At 43.6% G+C, this 22,889-nt stretch overlaps 1 protein-coding gene across 7 annotated transcripts in view; it reads right to left on the reverse strand.

Moving 5' to 3' along the window:
* The window catches only part of PRTFDC1 (phosphoribosyl transferase domain containing 1), a 71,376-nt gene that overhangs the window by 20,204 nt on the left and 28,283 nt on the right, over positions 1–22,889 (reverse strand). The gene's annotated exons all lie outside the window — the stretch shown is intronic.

The raw sequence follows: 22,889 nt of genomic DNA on the forward strand, positions 1-22,889 counted from the left end.
CACCTCCTCTATAGCACCCACGCTCAACACAGTCTGGACCTCCTGTAAGAGGACTTGCTCGTGAGAGGGGTCCCTGAAGAGGGACGGGGAAGGTGGGTGGGAGGGAGGGGGCGAAACAAACTGCAGGCGGTAGCCGTGCTGGATGGTGTTGAGGACCCAGCTGTCCGATGTTATAGAGCACCACGCCTGGAGAAAGCGGGAAAGGCGATTTGAAAATAATAGGGATGGATCCTGGGGGGAGAGTGGTGGGCCGTCCTCGGGCGTCCCATCAAAAGGCCGGTTTCGGGCCCTGAGGGGCCTTGGAGGGGCCCTGGGTCTGGTTACGCCTACCCCCCGACGGCCTGCGGCGGTAGGGGGCCGTCCGGCGATTGTTAAATGGCCTAGACCTGGCCTGGGTGAAGGGCCGGTAGGGCTGCCGCCGGAAAGGCCGTCTCTGGGTGGCCGGCGTGTGCATGCCCAGAGTCCGGATAGCAATCCTCCCGTCCTTCAGGGTCTGAATTCTCGAGTCCGTCTTTTCTGAGAAGAGACCCTGTGCATCGAACGGGAGGTCCTGGAGGGTGTATTGGACCTCCGGCGGCAAGGTGGAGGATTGCAGCCAGGCAATGCGCCGCATGGTTATTCCAGACACCATAGTTCTGGCTCCTGAGTCAGCGGAGTCCAAGGCTGCCCGAATTAGGGTCCTGGAGGCCGTCCTGCCCTCGTCCAGGAGCGCCGAGAATTCCCGGCGGGAGTCTTGCGGGGTCAGCTCCGAAAATTTTCCCAGGCACCCTAAGATGTTGAAAGTGTACCGGGACAGGAGCGCCATCTGGTTCGCTATGCGGAGCTGAAGGCCACCCGCTGAATAGATTTTTCGCCCCAACAGGTCCATGCGCCGCGACTCCTTTGATTTTGGCGCAGCGGCCGGCTGTCCATGCCTCTCCCGGTCATTTACCGACTGGACCACTAGAGAGTCCGGGGTAGGGTGCACATAGAAGTACTCGTACCCCTTGGGCGGGACAGAGTATTTTCTCTCCACCCCTCGCGCCGTGGGGGGGACTGAGGAGGGCGACTGCCAGATTGTCGTATTGTTCCGCTGAATAGTGCGGATAAAGGGTAATGCCACTCGCACTGGGGCGTCCGAACCCACAACATCCGTTATAGGGTCATCGTCCTCCGTGACCTCCTCAACGGGCAGGTTCATGGCCTTTGCCACACGGTGGAGAAGGTCCTGATGCGCCTTCAGGTCAATAGGCGGGGGTTCAGATGTTGATGCCCCCGCCACCGCCTCGTCAGGTGAGGAGGACGAGGAGCGGCCCGGCAGCACCTCCTCGGATGCCTGGTCCGCTCCTGGGCGGTCAGGAGCCACGGACTCCGGCCCCGGTGCCGGGCCTGGTGGCGAGTTAGCCTGTTCCTGTGGAGACGGGGGGGCCTGCTAACCGTGGCCTCCGGCACTGAGCGCCCCCTAGGCGCCTGCCTCAGCGGCAGGGGAGGGCCTTGCTCGTGTTGGGCCCAGGGAACCCAATATCCCCAGTGTTGGGGTCCAAGGTCCCGTCCTTGAGACGCTGCCCTGAAGTCCACTGCGCTGCCCTCAGGGGAAGCGATGGAGGGTTCACGCGAGGGCCAGGGAGGAGCTGAGGCGGTTCCCGAATGCCCAACCGAAACCTGCGTCAGGTGTCTAGCAGGCGTTGAAGGTCGGTGGCGGTCATCACGTGACCTAACCGGAGAGCGGGACCTGCGTGCGGTGCGGTACCGGGAGCTGGATCGACGGCGCCCGGAGCTCGACCGACGGCGCCGGGAGCTGGACCGACGGCGCCGGGAGCTGGATCAGCGGCGCCGGGAGCTGGATCAGCGGCGCCGGGAGCTCGACCTTGACGGCGATCGGCGGCGTCGGGAGCGGCTCCGGGAGTCTCGGTGCCGAAAGCGGTCACTGGAGCCGGACCTCTTGCGGTGCCGGTGACTCGGTGACCGGGACCGTTGCCGGGAGTACGACCGGTGCCGCGAATGCGAGCGGTGCCGGGACTGCGACCGGTGCCGAGACGGGGAGCGGCGTCGCGATGTTGATCGACCTCTGGATCGGGACCGCCTCCGAGAGTGGGACCGGGATCGAGACCGAATCCTGGAACGTCCGTCTCGCTTGTCAGGGGAAGGAGGCCGCACCATCATCGGTTTACCCACTGACTTGAGTGCCCGCACCGGCGGTGCCAGGGGCCGGGGGCTTGGAGCTTCCGCGAGCTCTATTAGCTCCTTCGCCGTCGCAAACGCCTCCGGCGTGGACGGGATCCGCAGCTCTACCTCGGCGGGTACCGGGGAGCTGGGTGGTGCCGGACTCGACGGCCCTTGCGGCGCCGGAGTCGACGGCACCGTGCACTGCCTGTGCACTGCCTCAGCCTGTACCGCTTGTGTCGGAGGCGGCTGGGCTAGCAGTCTCTGCGGATGTTTAGAAGAGACCGCCTTCGGCACCTTGTGCTTCCTTCCTGGGGAGAGGGAGCGGTGCCGGGACTTCGGTGCCGGGTGTCGAGGAGGCTCGGCACCGGAGCGGCTCGGTGCTGCCGGTGTGCTGCCCGCCGAGGAGGGCTTCGGCGCCGATGGAGCTGGCGCTGGAGGCTGGAGCGAAGCCTCCATTAGCAACTGTTTAAGGCGCGAGTCCCGCTCCTTTCTCGTCCGGGGTTTGAAGGCCACGCAGATCGGGCACTTGTCTGTTCTGTGTGCCTCCCCAAGGCAGCGAAGGCACGAGTCGTGCGGGTCACTCACCGCCATGTGCCGCTGGCAAACCGCGCAGGGCTTGAATCCCGGTGCCCTGGGCATAAGCCCGCACCGGGTGCGGAAGAAGAGGGGCTAACCCCTCTAATTCCCTATTTACACTACTATACCTATCTAACTATAAAACTATACAACTATCAAACTAACTAACGAACTATATACAGTAAGAGATGGAGAAACGCTAGGGCTGTGGAGGTAAGGGAGCACTCCACTGTTCCAACTGGCCGTCACGGGCGGTAAGAAGGAACTGAGGAGCGGACGGGCCGGCTGGGGTATATAACCAGCGCCATGGCGGCGCCACTCCAGGGGGTGCCAGCCGGCCCGCCGGAGTTGCTAGGGTAAAAAAGTTCCGGAGAAGCCATGCACGCGCGGCGCGCACACCTACATTGGAATGCATAGGAGCAATCACTCGAAGAAGAACAAAAAAATTATTTCAAATAGCTTCCTGGGAAATTTTGAACCCTTGGAGATGGATGGGATATAAAACAAGCAATCTGGATAAGAAAGATAAATTGCTATGATTTGAAGCAGCAAAATGCTGCTTTCTGTTTCAGTACTTACAGGTCAGGTGTTTTGGCACCAAGTGCAAGAGAAGCACCTTTTGGAAAAACCTACATTACTGGAGGTCAAGTCAAGTATGGCAACCTAAGTAGTAAGAGAACCACTTCTAGCACATATTAGGCCTATCTCACCAGAATAACTATAGCATATGTTTACATTGTGTTTCCAAACTAGAGAGGGTGGGATTCTTCCAAATAAAACACAAATATACAACAGCTATTATGGGTAAAAGAGCCTTTCTGGCTTCAGGGTTAAAGGAGAAAAAAAACCCAGGAGGAGGGAGATTAATGGAAGACTAGACTTTTAAACTTAAAAAAAAATCCCTTTCAGCAATTTCACAGCACTATTTCCTTTGCATATTGGTATTTTTGGCTTCGGCCGAAAGGAAGAAGCTAGAGCAGCATATTCATTGCTGGCAAACAGTTTGGTAAGTCTGAACATAAGAGCCATTCAGAGCACAGGGATTACAGTAGCCAATCAGAAAGAGAACTGCATCTTCAAAGACTAGCTATTATGACACAACTGTACACAGTTATGTAAATCTGTGTTCTGATTAGCTGATAATTGATGTCAGAATACAAGAGTAAGTACACCAATATAATGGCACCCAAAATAACATGAATTCGGATATAACGTGGTAAAGCAGCGCTCGAGCGGGGGGTGGGGTGGGCAGGAGCTGCACGCTCCAGCGGATCAAAGCAAGTTTGATATAAGGCGGTTTCACCTGTAACGTGGTAAGATTTTTTGGCTTCCGAGGACAGTGTTATATCGAGGTAGAGGTGTATTCAGTATGGCTATTGGGAACTACCATGCAGTAAGTAGGCAATTGAGGCATCCAGAATCAATCTGGGTGCATGGAATTGCATAACCATGAAAAAACAACAGTCATGCATCAGTATCTATATATCATCCACTGGTTAGGAAAATTCCATTTCAGTACAAAAATCTGATAATTTGTTATACAAACCTTGAAGATAAAGATATTTCTCATACATGGCTAACTCATACTTTAATACAAATACTTGACAAATAGTGACATTGCACAGCATAATATAAACTTGTAATAATAATAATGCATACAGAAAGGCATGGAGTTATGGTTACCATAGGAATTTCATTTCTGAATTTTCTGACTTCTCTGGATTTAGAATCTCAAATTAACATTGCACTAAGTCTTAAGCATCAAAAATTCAGAGAATCATAGATGTCAGAGATGAAAAAAACAATTAGATCATTCAACTGAAATTCAGTGCACAGGCTATATTTAGTTGCAAATCAGCATGTTTGAATGGTTACCAACCAATGAATCAAATTTTCTTTAGGAAAATAACTAAAAAGCACAAACGCAAAACACAGTTAAAATTGATTATTTAAATCCTGGTTGCCTGTTTGTTGATTTAAATCACGATTAAAATTGGTGATTCAAATAGTTTTGATTTAAATAAATCCACCCTGCCCTCAAGCCCACACAATATCTGGTCTTCTTTGAACTTCCTCCAGTCTATTAAACTTTTTCTGGCAAAGTAGTGCTTAAATTTGAATGCAGTATGCCAGGTGGAGTCAGACTAAAGCCACAAAGAATCTCTACTATATGACATGAGGTCTTTTGTCTATATCATCAAAACTGCATTGATCTTTCTCTGCAGACCTATCACATTCCAAAGTCATGTCTAATTTGTGTCCACTCTTACACTTAGGTCTCTTTCAGCATGCTGCTTCCCAGATTGCTTTGCTTCATCCCATTGAATATCTATGTTTCAGATTTAATACATTTGGAGTAAAATACCGTACTTATTTTTTTCCAAGTGGAGTCTCATTTTGTTATTTCCAGCCCATGTTTCTAATCTCACTAGCTACCTTCTGATTAATTTCTATGTTCTAACTGAGGTTTACAACTCCTCCCTAAAATAGGACCATCTGGGAATGTCATGCACATGCTTTTTACTGTCTTGTCTAGAGCACTAATAAGAGGTTAAATAAGACATTTCCTATCCCTATGGTACTTCAGAGTACCTCCTCTAAACACAAAAACACTGCCATTTCTCATTACCCATTGTTTATTGTCTTCTGGCCATCTTTCAAGCCATGCACAAACACAAAAGTTCCTATCCAAATTTCATCACACCAAATTGCCTGTCACTTACAAAATACAAAAACTAAAATGAGAAAAATCTTTTAACTCTATTCTGGAAATTTCAGAGAAAAGAGGACTTCTTGCTTTGCTGTTTGTAGGGGCTAATCCTTCAGGGCCTGTGTCTGGGTGTGCAAGAACCCTCTTCATTTTTCTGAACCCCACAAATGGACCTGAAGAGCAGCCTGAAGGGAAGGGTCTGGAATGAGGTGAGGCCAGGGTCTTGTACCATTTCCACACTGGTTCTCAGAGCTGGATGGGAATCAATTTTTCCATCCTATGAATAGCTGAGTTTGAAAATTTTTCCCATCTCAAATCAGGATGAAAAGTTGAAAATATCCGCAAACAGAAAAAAATGTTTTTCCCCATTTTGAGTTGATCGAAATGTTTCATATCAATAATTTTGAAACACTTTGTTTCTATTTTGACCTTTTTTCATTTTTTAACTTTTTCAGTCTAATTAGCTTAATTTTCTAAATGAAAAGTTGTCTCAAACCAGAAATTTTCATTTAATGTTGACAATTTAAAAACTGCGCTACACTGATGACATCTTCATCATCTGGACTCATGGAAAAGAAGCCCTCGAGGAATTCCACCGTGATTTTAACAATTTCCATCCCACCATCAACCTCAGCCTAGACCAATCCACACAAGCGGTCCATTTCCTAGACACTACTGTGCTAATAAACGATGGTCACATAAATACCACCCTATACCGGAAACCCACTGACCGCTATACTTACCTACATGCCTCCAGCTTCCATCCCAGACACACCACACGATCCATTGTCTACAGCCAAGCTCTAAGATACAACCGTATTTGCTCCAATCCCTCAGACAGAGATAAACACCTACAAGATCTCTATCAAGCATTCTTAAAACTACAATACCCACCTGCTGAAGTGAAAAAACAGATTGACAGAGCCAGAAGAGTACCCAGAAGCCACCTACTACAGGACAGGGCTATAAAAGAAAATAACAGAACGCCACTAGCCATCACCTACAGCCCCCAACTAAAACCTCTCCAGCGCATCATCAAAGATTTACAACCTATCCTTAAAGATGATCCCTCACTCTCACAGATCTTGGGAGACAGGCCAGTCCTCGCTTATAGACAGCCTCCCAACCTGAAGCAAATACTCACCAGCAACCACACACCATACAACATAAACAACCCAGGAACCTATCCTTGCAACAAAGCCCGATGCCAGCTCTGTCCACATATCCATTCAAGTGACACCATCATAGGACCTAATCACATCAGACACGCCATCAGGGGCTCGTACACCTGCACATCTACCAACGTGATATATGTCATCATGTGCCAGCAATGCCCCTCTGCCATGTACATTGGCCAAACCGGACAGTCTCTATGCAAAAGAATAAATGGACACAAATCTGACATCAGGAATCATAACATTCAAAAACCAGTGGGAGAACACTTCAACCTCTCTAACCACTCAGTGACAGACTTAAAGGTGGCAGTTTTGCAACAAAAAAACTTCAAAAACAGACTCCAAAGAGAAACTGCTGAACTCGAATTAATATGCAAATTAGATACAATTAACACTGGCCTAAACAGAGACTGGGAATGGTTGGGTCATTATACTAATTGAATCTATTTCCCTATGTTAAGTTCTCCTCACACCTTCTATGGGCCATCTTAATTATCACTTCAAAAAGTTTTTTTTCCTCCTGCTGATAGCTCATCTCAATTGATTAGACTTTTCCTGTTGGTATGCATACTTCCACCTTTTCATGTTCTCTGTATGTATAAATATCTCCTGTCTGTATGTTCCATTCTATGCATCCAAAGAAGTGAGCTGTAGCTCACGAAAGCTCATACTAAAATAAATTTGTTAGTCTTTAAGGTGCCACAAGTACTCCTGTTCTTTTTACACATTTTTTCAAATGGCAAAATTCATTGATCATGACCCTGTCTCATGCAGTTTCAGTTTTGACAAATTAGCATTTTTCAACAAAAGAAATGATTTGTCTAAAAATTCCCAACCAGCTCTAATGATGGGAACAGCACTCAGTCATCCAGTCCCAAATTCCTTCAGAGTGGTATAGCTCCTCACTGCACCCAACGTGAGCTAGTTCTTTAATACTGTAGCTGATCCTCTGTTTTTACTCAAGCAAAATTTTAACTGGCTTTAATGAAGAGCAAATTTGTTATAGCACTAATGTGATTGTAGGCCAAAGTAAAACAAAAATAAAACAAAGACTGAAATAGTGATTCAGTGTTATTTACTAAACAAGTAAATGAATACTACTGAAATATTATGAGGTGGAAAAAAGGCTACACATGACAAAAGAGAGGAACATTAGCAGTAGAACATGGTTATACTCTAAACTTTTTTCATCTATTCAACATTGATTTATCATTTTTATTTTACACAAAACCCTTCAGTATGTGTCCTGAGATGCTATGGGGACCCTGGGAAAGAAACCAAAATATATTTATTGCCACCTTCACTTTTCAGAGTTTGCAAGTTAACAGTTTGTTTGACTTCAATGCATACTGGCAGTACAGCCTTTTAAATTTCTTCTGTATTAAGTCATGTCTTTTGAACTGGGTGGAGCAGTGAATTATTACATTTCTTTTATTTCTCTAGAGACCAGTGATTGGATCTAGTGCAGGCTACAAGTGAAATGAGTTGGGTGGTCTCAGGAAAATGTCTTGTAAACAGCATTGCTCACCAGAAAGTTGCACAAAGCAGTACACATCTTTGGTCTGTATTAAATGAATGGAATCTGGATTACATTAATACTGTACTTGCAGAACGAAATATACTTTAATCATGACAAAAAGGCAGCTCTAGCAAATCAGTTCAAGTGAAGACATTATAACTTTATTGCATCCCATTTTACTGTAACCTGGACAGTTCATATTTTCTGTTCAACGGTCAATTAATTTGTGCTCATAAAAAGCACCAAATTCACTGCCTTGAAGATTGAAGGGCCAGATCTTCACCTCTATTCTGCTTGCTTTGTACATCTCCATCAGTGCAAAGCAACTGCAAATCTGCCACCTTGAGGATTCCCCAAATGAGGTTTCTGCCTTTTTGCTCCCTGTCTCCTGGCATAGGGGCTGTTTGCGGAGAAAAGCAGGGGGTCAATGGAACACTGATCTGTTGCTCACCTCTTGGGATCTCAGACAGCTGGATGTAATTTAGAACACCTGCAAGGCTGCTCTAAATTATGCTGGGTTAAGGACGGCTCCATGGTGGCCACAGGATCAGGGAAGTGAAAAGTAAGGGTACGTCTACAGTACGGGATTATTCCGATTTTACATAAACCGGTTTAGTAAAACAGATTGTATAAAATCGAGTGCACGCGGCCACACTAAGCACATTAATTCGGTGGTGTGCGTCCACGGTCCGAGGCTAGCATCGATTTCTGGAGCATTGCACTGTGGGTAGCTATTCCGTAGCTATCCCATAGTTCCCGCAGTCTCCCCCGCCCCTTGGAATTCTGGGTTGAGATCCCAGTGCCTGATGGGGCAAAAATCATTGTCGCGGGTGGTTCTGGGTAAATGTCGTCAGTCACTCCTTCCTCTGGGAAAGCAACGGCAGACAATCATTTCGCGCCCTTTTTCCCTGGATTGCCCTGGCAGACGCCATTAGCATGGCAACCTTTTGCCTTTTGTCACTGTCACCGTATGTGTACTAGATGCCACTGACAGAGGCGATTCAGCAGCGCTACACAGCAGCATTCATTTGCTTTTGCATGATAGCAGAGATGGTTATCAGCCGTTCTGTACCATCTACCATGCCATTGTAAATTGGCAATGAAATGACGGTTACCAGTCCTTCTGTGCTGTACCATCTGCTGCTGTCATAGGTGCCCCTGGCTGAGATCGGCCGGGGGTGCAAAAGACAAAAATGGGAATGACTCCCCGAGTCAATCCCTCCTTTATGGTATCTAAAAATAGAATCAGTCCTGCCTAGAATATGGGGCAAGTGTACTAGAGAACCAGTGTATCAGAGAACCAGAGAGCACAGCCGCTCCGTGTCAGATCCCGCAGAAATGATGAGCTGCATGCCATTCACAGGGGATGCCCCTGCAACAACCCCACCTGTTGATTCCCTCCTCCCCCAGCCTTCCTGGGCTACCGTTGCAGTGTCCCCCCATTTGTGTGATGAAGTAATAAAGAATGCAGTGACTTGTTAGTGAGATAAAATGAGGGGAAGGCAGCCTCCAGCTGCTATGATAGTCCAGACAGGACATTAAGCAGTGTCGGGGAGAGGAGCTCAGCATCCCGCTGCTATGATAGTCCAGGCAGTACAGACTCTTTTCTTTACACATGAAGGGCGAGGGCTGATGGAGCTCAGCCCCCTGTTGCTATGATGAAGACGGTTACCAGCTGTTCTGTACCATCTACTGGGAATGACTGGGAGGCCAGCCAGGAGCACTCATGGGCTGATGATGAGGACAGATACCAGTCCTTCTGTACTATACCATCTGCCACAAGGCTGATGATGATGATGGATATCAGTCATATTGTACCATCAGCCACCAAGGAGGGGGGGGCGAGGATGCTACAGTTCACTGCCACAGCATCGCATCTATCAGCATCATTCAGTACAGATAGGGTGACATTTAAAAGAGTCAAGAGACGATTTTTTTCCCTTTTCCTTGTGAGGGTGGGTGGGTGGGGGGTAAATTGACGAGCTATGCCCTGAACCACCGCGGACAATGTGTTTGACCCTACAGGCATTGGGAGCTCAGCCAAGAATGCAAATGCTTTTCGGAGACTGCAGGAACTGTGGGATAGCTTGAGCCCTCAGTCCCCCCTCCCTCCCTCCATGAGCGTCCATTTGATTCTTTGGCTTTCCGTTATGCTTGTCACGCAGGAGTGTGCTGAGTCCCTGCTATGGCCTCTGTCTGGAGATTTTTTTAAAATGCTTTGGAATTTTGTCTTCTGTAACGGAGCTCTGATAGAACAGATTTGTCTGCCCATACAGCGATCACATCCGTACGGTCCATGCTGGAGCTCTTTTTGGATTTGGGACTGCATCGCCACCCGTGCAGATAAGTTCACGGGGCTTTTCCTGTCTACCTGGCCAGTGCATCCGAGTTCTGATTGCTGTCCAGAGCGGTCAGTGGTGCACTGTGGGATACCGCCCGGAGGCCAATACCGTCGATTTGCGGCCACACTAACCCTAATCCAATATGGTAATACCGATATTAGCGCTACTCCTCTCGTTGGGGAGGAGTACAGAAACCGGTTTAAAGAGCCCTTTATATCGATATAAAGGGCCTCTTAGTGTGGACTGGTGTGGCGTTAAATCGGTTTAACGCTCCTAAAACCGGTTTAAACGCGTAGTGTAGACCAGGCTTAACAAAGTCACTTATTTTGGTCATAGCAGGGTACCTAGCCCTGAGGTCTTCCATTTATCCCCACAATAGGTACAGCACAAGCAGCATACCACCAATAAGCCTTAATTCTGGCATAATGAGTCCTCCCCTAGAGAAGAGAGGGGAGTTCAGTCTCCATGCTCACTCAGTTCTCACCCTCTCCCTTTCCATTAATATTCACAGCTACTGTCTGTGGTCAATGCTATTGCTATTGTAATGGGGTGTTCTATAAACCTAACATTTGTTCAGTAAGAACTGGACTGAGACCACCAATATATTTCACAAAGACCACTGATCTCCCTCTGATATAAATGACTCTGTTACTCTTGATATGGGCCAAATGAGAAGACAGAGATGAATGACTCTTTCATTACCAAACTCCTAAGCGATCCAGTCTCCCGTACCTGGGCACTGATTTGAAGAAACCTTCCCATCACTTCCCTTCCACCACAAGATATTTCGCTTGCATGTTTACCACAAGATTTCTATTTGCTCTAGGTGAATTGCATCTGGAGGAGTTTAATGAAGATAAAGTAAATTTTATTCTTATTCCCAATTATTTTAAGACTAGATGTTCACAAGAAACTTTTTTCTCTGTAGAGACAAATGATGAAGCAGTGGTTTTGCAGTCACAGACCTGCTAGTAGTATTTGATATTTGAAGATTTATAGGTTGTTTGTGATCTTAATTTACTGGTACACAAATATCCAATTATGTATAACTTTTCACTGATTGTTTTCAAAGTAATTTATAATTATAATTAAAAATAATGGGAGAGGTGTGGCTAAATCCCCTGTAGGGCTTTGAAAACAAAACATTTTGTGACTAAAATTATTAATGCAGTACCCAAAAGTGTACTAGACTTTACAACCTTTTCTAGGCTCTGCTCAAATCTTACCAGATACCAAATTAGCATGCTCACAAGTGCTTCCCCTTACCCATATTGCTTATAATATTTTACTTTTTAACTTTTGCCCCAACCTCAACTAATTGGTTTCTCAATAAGACTGATTTACATTCAAGGTTTGTAGGTTTTTCATTGAACCAAAAAAAAAAAAAAGAAGCAGCATGCTTTAAATGCTTCAAAATGCTTTAAATAAGTCCCCCGTCCTAACTCTTCAAAAATGGTTGAAGGAGTTTTCCTCAAACTTAAAAAATATATATTTTTAAAACAATTGCCACTAGGCAGAGACCAAATCTGGAAAATTTCAGCCCCAAAGGAAAAATCTTCCTGAAAATAATCAAATTGTGAAATCCACAACTGCATCATCTGTCTCTGTATAATGAGAGAAACAGGCTGCTTACAAACATTTCTTCTGAAGATAAACGGGTTAAAGAATAAGATTTGTTGTGTCTTTAGAAAATTCATCTGGTGGAATTGCAGAGAAACCAAAGGGTAAACATTCAAGTCTAAAATTATCCTAGTGGTGAATATAAACTAAATTTAAGTCAAGGGAAGAGGAAGTAAGAGACGTAGGACTCCTAGACTGAAGTGAGGAGCAGAAGATTAGGGAGAAATGAGGGAGGGAGATAGGAGTGCACTTGTGAGACTGCACCAATTCATTAGGACTCACAGGTGAATGAGGACAGACACAGGGCTGGATATATGCAGCAGTCCACAACTTTATTAGGTCCCCTCTCCAGAATTAAGTTATCTGCCCTGTCTCCCTGTACCAGCCATTTAAGTGGGTCCAGTGCACAGATTTCAGGATTCCCATCATGTAGCCCATAACCCAGTGTAGACTCTCAACATACCTTTAGGATTCAGCTGATTCCACTGAATCCTCTCACCTTCCCCACTGTGAAGGGGACAGAAAGTACCAAAGAGGGACGTCAGACTGCAAAGTCTTCAGGGCTCCCATTTTCCCATAAGCTCATGTGCACCAGCAAAATCACAGGTCTCTTATTTGTGGCTTTTTTTTTTTGCCTTTTATCTGTACTGGACACCAGCCACAAGTCATGACAAACTAAACATTCATACATATCACTAATATTAATTTGTAAGTCCTATTCTTACTTAACCAAACATTGCTTTCATGATGCTGTGACAAAAGTGAAAACACCTACCAGGTCTCTACCAATTTGGCCCCAATGGGAAAATATCCTTTCTAACCCCCCAAACAGGCAACCAGTCAAACCCTCAGCATCCTAAAAACCACAGTTCTTATACAAAACTATGGGGAGGGAGGGTGAGTTAAGTTGAATTGGAAAGGGTTTAAATTAATTGTGGGAGAAGGGAGAGCAAAGAGACAATGGGCTCCCATCTCCCTCTGGCTGGCCAGTGGTTGTCAAAGAGCCCCTGAGGAGGAGGATCCTCCACTCCACTTCCTTCTGAGGCTGCCAAGCACCCTGAAGATCCTATTATGTTTCCCACCCGTTGAGTTAGGTGGGTGACATTTTGTCTTCAGAGAAATTTGTGAGAAGGAAGAAGAGAGAAAGTTAACAGTTGGGTGGCCCCATGAATCCATACCAAGCCTGGGGTTGTTTGCTATATTTATATTTATTCATAATCCCAAAAAAGGTGTGGATGTGAGGTGACAACATTTGCAGACAATGCAAAATTATTTAGGTTAGTGAATGCTAGAGAAAACTATGAGGAGCTCTGGAGGAACTTAACAAATCTAAGTGAATCAGCTGCAAAAAGGCAGATGAAATTCACTGTTGACAAACACAAAATAATGCACATCGGAAGGAATAATTTGCACTACTAACATACATTGCTGGGTTATCATGGCAACCCTTTATGCCATTGTGTGGGGGAGACACAGGATATCTAGGGTACAGGCATGGCGTCAGTGGATACTGCTGTCCAAAATAATCTGATCTCATATGCATGGTGTGCATGTAAACCAAGAATGAAATTTATATGGACAATCATTCAAACAAAACATTGTGTTTGATACTGTGTAAGGAGGGGAGCAAAGAGGTGGATAATGTAGTCATAGTGATAAGCCAGAAAGATGATCTTAGAAGCTGCTTTTTGAATGGACTTCAGGGGGGCAATATGGCTGGCGTCCAGGCCAGAAAGGAGGGGATTAGGTTAGTCAAGGCACTAAATGATTAGGGCTGAACAAGAGCCTTGGCAATCTGGATAGAAAGAAAATGTTGAATCTTTTGAATTATGTAGGTAGAAGTGGAAAGACTTTGACATGGCCTGGATATATGGGTCTACTCTAGAGAGAGGGATGAGTCAAATACAATGGCTAGAATACAACCTCCTGAATGACAAGAAGGGTGAACTGAACTATATACTGGACATTCAGCTGGAAAGATCCTATAGTATCCTTCAGTTATGTTTTTCTATTAAAAAGAAACATTACTGTACTGTTCTGATCAAAAGCTTGATCAAAAACAGAAATGTAGATAAGTAACTTAAGTCAATGTCTTTCAACATGAAACCACAAAAGCAAACTGCTTGTGCAAGGCAGATCCCATTCCACACTATTTTTTTAAATCACTCAAATATTACCTATATGTGATTCTCAGCTTTAATTGAAAATTTGTGTGGGCTCTCTACATTAAAAAAATAAATCTGTGATTTACTTGAGAGTTTTCTGTGAATTTAGATTGCTACTTTCTGTGCCGAGGGTGTGTACAAATATAAATATTTCTGCTTTGGGTGCTATGTGGTAACAAACAGCTACAATATCTTCTACCTCATGGCCATGATCTACCTTCTTAGACATGGATTCAATTGAATAAAAAACATAAAATGCAGGTTGATGATCTACTGGCTGCTGCTTTTCAGGACAATTAATGAAAAATAAATTACCAGAGTGCTGGAAACAATTATAAAATTGGCAATAATCTTACAAGAACCATACACATTAATAGATACCATTTAGCACTTCTGTAAACTGAGTCCATTAAATGAACAATGCCTTAAAATTACAGGCTTTATTGTGGCCTGGCTTGTGTGGCTTTGCAAGGCAATAAGAATACCAGAATGCAGGTAGCAGCATGAGGAGGAGAGAAGCCTCCACAGTGCTGCTATGCTCGTGCCTTCAGCAAGTGGGAGGGTGGGCAAGATGAGGTAGGGAGTGGGTAAAGCCTTGGCTCCACACTGCCTAGTGTGTCTATGCCAGTGCACAACAGGAGTTATGCTGCACCATGTATAAATCTGGCTCAGGCTACTTCTCCCACTAAGTGAAGGGGAACCCAAGGAGCAGATTGTGACTCTCAAGTCTTGTTTACATTCACATTTTTATATCAAGTTAATTCAGGTTTAGGTTGGACATTAGGAAAAACTTCCTAACTGTCAGGATGGTTAAGCACTGGAATAAATTGCCTAGAGAGGTTGTGGAATCTCCATCATTGGAGATTTTTAAGAGCAGATTAGACAAACACCTGTCAGGAATGGTCTAGATTGGGGTGGGCAAACTTTTTGGCCTGAGGACCACATCGGGGTTTCAAAACTGTATGGAGGGCCGGGTAGGGAAGGCTGTGCCTCCCCAAACGGCCTGGGGACTGGACTTGAGGACCTATTCAGGTCCCTTCCAGTCCTATGATTCTATGATTTTCCAATTAGAGGTAACACTCAATCAACAATCAATTAATTGTCAATCAATTAACCAAGGTAAAAACTCTAGTGTACAATTCCCTCCGTGTGCCTTCCAGTCTGCTCCAAGGGCAGTGCAAAACCACATGCTGCCCCTTGCTCAGAGGTTATAGCAAAACCACAATTCCACTCTAAGTTTGCAAATCAATTAAATTTAGACTTAAATGTTGATTTTTTAAAAATGTATTTAAATTTAGTATTTTAAAAAGAAGAGGTACAATATCTGTTCTCTGCAGTTTCAGGATGAATATTTTGTGGAAATGCAGTTTATTTAGCCATCATATATAAAACAGGAAATATTTTTTCTTGCGATGGCTTCTACAAAAAGATAGCATTGTAATGGATAACATGTTGTCATTAAAAAACGCACCCCTTTTACTTTGAAAATTTTGTTTGAAGATTGAACACTGGGCTAAATTATGCTCTCATTTATACCAATGTAAGTCTAAAGTAATTCCATTAGCTTCAATAGAGTTACTTCAGATTTAAGGCAGTGTAAATGAGATCAGATTATCGTTCAGTTACTTCAAGGGGAGGTTTGCCTGCATAAAGACTATAAGATTGGCCAATGTATGCTGTTATGTAATTAGAAATACTTCTTATTTTAATGTGTCTACAGAAAATATAATATACAAAAGCAATGCAAGTGTACAGCTGTCGTGTTGGGAGTTATAAGTCTGAAGTCTGATTTATAGCACTATAAACTTGTCTAATCGTGTGAGATCCTGAAATGTTGTTGGTCTTCTCACTCCACAGATATTTCAACAAATCACAGCATTAAGCTATAGGGTGCATTTTGATCTCAGTTATACATTTGTATTTTATGACAGGTCAAGACACAAACTGTCTACAGCTAAATGGCTTATACAGATTATTTTGTTTCTGATTAGTGGATGAGGTGGCCCAGGAACGAGTCAGAAAGATTAGGACCTTAGGGACCAATTTTCAGAAGTGTTCAGCATACACAGTTCACGTTGAAATCAATGGGAACTGCAAGTACAGCACTTCTGAAAATCAAGTCACTGTCTCCATAGAAAAATACTGACATGATATTTCTTTCTTTGCTGGTTGTAAACAAGTAAACAACACGAGTGTAATATCTCTGAATGACTGTAAGAGCAAGGAGGAAGCACCTTGTAATAAAAATATAAAAATGGAACATATTTTAAAAATGGAAAAATATGTTCAATAAATGTTACTAAGGCTTACAGCATTTCACATATTTCCTGTTCTAACAAATACATTACCACCAAGTAGCATAATTCAGGAATTAATTTGTTTACTGGCACTATATTATTTTAGCTATTTATCTTCTTCACTGGTGCCTTGTGTAAGCTCTTCTCTCTTGTTTTGGTTATGCTAATCCTCTGCATTGCACACATACACAAAGCAACAGGGTGAACAAAATGTTTATGTGGATCCTCTGGCCTGGTCTACACTTAAAAGTTAGGTTGAACTGGCTACATTGCTCAGGGCTGTGAAAAATTTCACGCTCTGTGCAACATAGTTAGGTTGGCCTAACCCCTACTGCAGACACAGCTAGCTCAATGGAAGAATTCTTCTGTCAACCGAGCTACCGCCTCTTGAGCAGGTAATTTACGGAGAAACCCCTTTCATTGCTATAGCAAGTACCGTATTGTCCCGAGTATAGGCCGCACTTTTTCCCTCTAATGTAAGTCTTTAAACTAGGGGTGCGGCCTACAATCGGGATGTTGCAAAAAAAAACAATAAAAATACTGGTATATGTGAACAACGGTAAGTACCTGTCGGGGTTGGGTGGGAGTGCTGTTCCTGTTAGAGGGAGGGATTCGGGCACACACCGGGATTTCTTGAGACCCCGCCAGCCACCGCCGACAACCGAAGCCCCTGCAGGGATGAAGACCGCGACCCCCCACTCAAAAAACACCAACTGGAGCAGCGAGTTCAACCGGGAGATCTGGGACACAGCCGGACAGGAGCCACCACGCCAACACACCACTGCTGGAGAAGCCCACAAGTTACCGGTATGACGTCCCTGTGAGGCATCCGTAGCTCCCCATGCTGACTTTGGAGCATTACGTCCCTGTGAGGCATCCGTAGCTCCCATGCTGACTTGGGAGCATTATGTCCCTGTGAGGTATCCATAGCTCTGCACGCTGACTTGGGAGCCGAGGGCGTTTGTTTACTTTTACCGGTATTATCTCAGGAGGATACGGTATATGGTATACAGGTACCGGTATTTTCAGCGGTCGATATTAGATCAGATGATTCTATGAGTCTTTGGTTTTTATGATTCTTGTATTTACGGTACCGGTATTTACCATACTTGTGAGCAGTTCACTGTGGGGGTGAATAAAAGGAGTGGGAGGGGCTTAAGTTGAGAGCGGGTTATCGGCTGTGACACAACATGAGATAAGTGGTGAGGAGGGGGTTGTGTGATGAAGAAGGGGGCTGAGGGGAGGTTGTTAATAGGGTGAGTAGTGGGCACTGTGTGAGGGAGAGGGAGAGGTAGGCTGAGAGAATAAGGAGGTGGCTAAGAGGGTAAGGAAGGGCCGTGTAAAGGAGAGGGGGCTAAGAGGGTGAGGGGGCTGAGAGTTGAGGATGAGGTTGGGTTTTTTTTGTACAGGGGCTAACTTAAAATACCAATATGGCTGATCATGTGGAGATTCAAAATTCAACCAGCCAAGGGAAAAGGCGAAGTTACGATTCAAACTTTAAGATAAAAGTCTTAAAATACGCTGAACAAACAAGCAATAGGGAAGCTGTCAGAAAATATGACGTAGATGAGAAAAATGTACGTAGATGGAAGCTGATGCAGAAGAAACTAGAAAACTCGGCTTCTACGAGGAAATCGTTCAGAGGGCCTAAGAAAGGCAGGTATTGTGAAGTTGATGCAGCAGTGCTTCCCTTCATTCAAGAGCAAAGAAAAAATGGAATGCCTGTCACCCAAAAAATCATACAATTGAAGGCATTAGAAATTGCCAGTGAATTAAAAATTCCCAGCCATGAATTTAAAGCAAGCCTTGGATGGTGCCGTAGATTTATGCTCAGAAATGGCCTCTCTCTAAGACGCAGGACAACACTTGCACAAAGACTACCTGTTGACTTCAATGAAAAGCTGCTTGCATTCCAACGGTATGTCATAGAGCTCAGGAAAAAGCACAACTATCCATTGAGCCAAATTGGAAATGCCGATGAAACTCTCGTTTTCTTTGATATGCCAAGTAATACAACCATGGATCAAAAAGGAGCAAAATCCATTCTTATGAGAACCACAGGCAATGAAAAATTACGTATCACAGCAATGTTAGCTGTTACAGCTGATGGTCATAAGCTGACACCTTATGTGATACTTAAAAGGAAAACTATGCAGAAGGAAAGTCTTCCAAGAGGCTTAATTGTCAGATGTCATGAAAAGGGATGGATGAGCAAGGAGCTGATGAATGATTGGCTATCAGTTGTTTGGAAGAGTAGGCCTGGTACTCTTCTTGCAAAAAAAGCAATGCTGGTATTGGATGCATTTAAAGGACATGTAACACCTGATGTAAAAAGTAAGATTGCATCCTTGAAATCAGATCTGGTAGTAATACCAGGGGGTATGACATCCCAACTCCAAGTGCTTGATGTTGTTGTCAACAAGCCATTTAAAGACCATCTACGGCAGCAGTATTCTGAATGGCTTGTGGCTGGAGATCATGCCCTCACACCAAGCGGCAAAATTAAGAAACCATCAATGGCTTTGCTGTGTCAGTGGATTATTTCTGCGTGGGCAATGATATCTTCAGAATCAATCATCAAAGGATTCAAAAAATGTTGCCTGTCAAATGCATTGGATGGTAGTGAAGATGATGTATTGTGGGAAGATCAGAAAGAAGTGGATCAGGAGAATGATGAAGAAAACAGTGGGAGTGATGTAGAAAGCATTGGAAGTAGTGATGAAAACCTGAGCAGATACCGGTATTGATGGAGAGACAGGCAGTGAAAGTGACTAAAATTTCTCAGAGGGATGACTTAAGAACATTTGCTAATGTTGTTGATTGTTGTGCAGGGGAAAGGGTGAGAACTGTTCCCATCAGTCTCCTTGTTGTCCATTCCTTTTCCCTTCTTTATTTACAGTATAACTACAAAATAGTTTTCAATATTTCTGAGTATATAACATATGCCGTCAAAAGCAGGACTACCAAAAGTGTTAAAAGTGTTAAAAATACTGGTACGTCTTCCTATTCATTAAATAAAATACTGTTTTACTGTTCTACTAATGTGTATATTTTCTTTAAGTTAAAAAAAGTTAAAAATTTAATTTTTTAAAAATAGCACCAAACTTTAAGGGTGCGGCTTATAATCAGGAGCGGCCTATACTCGGAACAATACGGTATCTACACTAGAGCCATACCGCTTGTTTTGTAGACACACGCTTTGTCAGCACACTCCCAACACTACTGGAGTTAAAGTGATGCAGAGTCTTGCACTGGACCTCTGCACCATGGGTAAGTTTGTGATCACTATTTCAATTGTTATTTTACTGCATTTAGTATATTTCATTATAATTACATTCTCTTACTATGAAGGTGCTAAAAATTAACTTTTAAGTGGGTTTTTTGTTGAAATTGCTCTTAGCCAGGAAATAGGGTCACCAGCTCTACAAATCTGTTTTCTCACATCTTGTACAGACATCTATATTTTGTTGTGACCTTAAACACAGTTTCTATTCTGCCATTTAATTGTTTTAAGTAATTTTATTGAAAAGCTCTACAGAGTATCACTAATACTGGCCTTTAGAGGAAAATTTAACATTTGATGCAATGCTAAAATCTTAGAAAGGAAAAAAAAAGTCTACCTAACAGTACTATACTACTTATAATAGGAAGCAATCTGACATTTCAGAGATATGGCCTGGATGATCTAATACATTTTTTCAACCACTATCTCCTCTGCAGATAAACTATGATGTTATTCCTAGGGTTTCTTCTAGGTAACTACAGTTTAATCTTACTCACAGAGAGCTTGCATGCTAAAGAACTCATCTTTCGAAAACATCACACTTTGTTGTAATTGTACTGACCAGTATTCTTATTGAAACAATGCTATATTGTGTTTATCCACTCTACTGTAGATTAACCTTTCACCCCTCACATCACTGTATGAGCAGTTTCATCTTTCGTGGAAGAGAGAAGACAGAGCATTCTGAATGCACTTCAACCATTAGTAGCAAAGATTTAACCTCCACATTTCATTACATGAATGAAGAGGGGGAGAACCAGAATTATCTGTCAGCTAGGACAGCAATGTAACACTGTGCTGTGAACCATATGATTCTGGTAAATCTGAACTCTGTGCTGAAAATTGGAGTGTTCTGGAATCTCTACCACTAAGAAACATCTGTTTAAGGCAAATAATAAAACCTATGTAATCTAAAGCCTTTACATATTATTTATTTTATTGGATACATTTTTATAGTACTTTTGTACGTTATTTTTTCTGTAGACATTAAAATCAGAGAAGCATTTTTAATGATATGACAGCATACATCGGCCAATCCTGTAGCCTTTATACAGGTAAAACTCCCTGTGAAATAACTGAACCACATAATCTGATCTCACTGGCATAAATCTGAAGTAATTCCACTGAAGCTAATGGAGTAACTTCAGATTTACACTAGCGTAAATTAGAGCAGGATTTAGACCAGTGAGTTTGGCTATTATGGATTCTAGACCATATAGGATAAATGATTTCCAGAACTACTTGTTATATATTTATTTTGTATTAGTTCAGTGGGGTATTTTATACCTTATTTAAAACTGAAGTAATTAGACTGACTCCCCCCCGACACACCCTTAATGAAAGAAGGAGGTAAGCAATCATTTAAAACAAGGATAAATAATATAGCTCCATGGAGAGGGTCTAGTGACATCATAAACCATAACAGCAAAGTTCAGGTTGGTTGTCACAAGAACTCTGGTGTGAGATTCTTGTATTATATGGTGTTTTATTTATTATTCTGTAAAATAACATTATGCTGTTTTAATTTAAAATGTTTTTATGTTCCAGGATCCAAAAAGGTAACATTATCACTTCTTAGGACTGTTCATGTAGTCCCATAGAAATCTGCTTATTTCTGTATTGTATGTACATTGTGATCTTCATTTTTCCCTCTTGTTTTTTGCCTCGGTGGGTTGAAATAATGCAAGGCCCAGTTTTCGTGCTGCATTTCTACCATGCAGGAGTGGAAACCCTGAGAAGACCGGGTCTTGTCTTATTTTGGCCCCACAAATAACTCCCCAATACTATGGTAGTTGAAAACCAGAAGGAAAAAAAAAGGCAAATACATTTTGTTGCACACATCTCACTAACAGTGATATCACTTTAGGCCTGACCTTACATTCAATACACAGGCAAAACTCCTAGGTTGAAATCCTGGCTCTGCTGAAGTCAATGGCAAAAATCTCATTGACTTCAGTAAGGCCAGGATTTCACTTATATTGACTTCATGACATTTGTACCATGTGTAGGACATTATAGCAAGAGTAATATTACTTATTTGGAACTTGAAATGTAAACTAACATTTTAGAAAGAAAAAGTAATTTTACATTTTAATAAATATATAGGACAATGTGAAACAAGAAAACCGAATCTTAGGCTTATTACAAGACAGCTGCTTCTTTCCTATAATTAAATGTGTGTATGTTTAGTGCTCTCTAATAATTCATTTTAAAATAATTTAAGCACGCCACTGAACTATTAATGTGATATGTAAAGAGAAGGACTTACACGAGGGATCAGCAATCTTTGGCACGTGGCCCATCAGGGAAATCTGCTGGCGGGCCGGGATGGTTTGTTTACCTCTAGCGTCCGCAGGTTCGGCCGATCGCAGCTCCCACTGGCCGGGGTTCGCCGTTCCAGGCCAATAGGGGCTGCAAGAAGCGGCGTGGGCCGAGGGATGTGTTGGCCACTGCTTCCTGAAGCCCCCATTGGCCTGGAATGGCAAACCACGGCCAGTGAGGGCTGCGATCAGCCAAACCTGCGGATGCTGCAGGTAAACAAACCGTCCCAGCCCGCCAATGGATTTCCTGACGGGCCATGTGCCAAAGATTGCCAATACCTGGCTTACACTTTGAAGAGTGATTACTGATTTGCGGGGCGGAGTGCACATGTCTCTCAATTTCTGAGTGTCCAACCTGAGGAGCTTTAAAGAGGCCTGTTTTCAGAAAGTGCTGTTTTCAGAAAGTGCTGAGCATCTGCTCTCTAAAAATTAGGCCCCTTTAAACAAGTCTCAAATTGGGCAACCAAAAACTCAGGTATCCAAAATCACTACTAATTTTTGAAAATTTAGGCCCAAGACATAAACATAGGTCAGGGATCCATTTATCCAATACTACTTAAAAATCTTTAATAGCTTAATCACCAAAATCTATGCTGTCAGACAATCCTTAACAGTAGGAGGAGAATTCAAAAACAATTTTATTCTAAAAATGAATAGGGTATTTAGATTACAGGTCTGAAATCTATTCATTTATATAATTGACATTCTCCAATCTCTGAAGTCTGGATTATGTTGC

Source organism: Mauremys mutica, chromosome 2 (assembly GCF_020497125.1).
Source record: "Mauremys mutica isolate MM-2020 ecotype Southern chromosome 2, ASM2049712v1, whole genome shotgun sequence".
NCBI classification, from domain to species: domain Eukaryota; kingdom Metazoa; phylum Chordata; order Testudines; family Geoemydidae; genus Mauremys; species Mauremys mutica.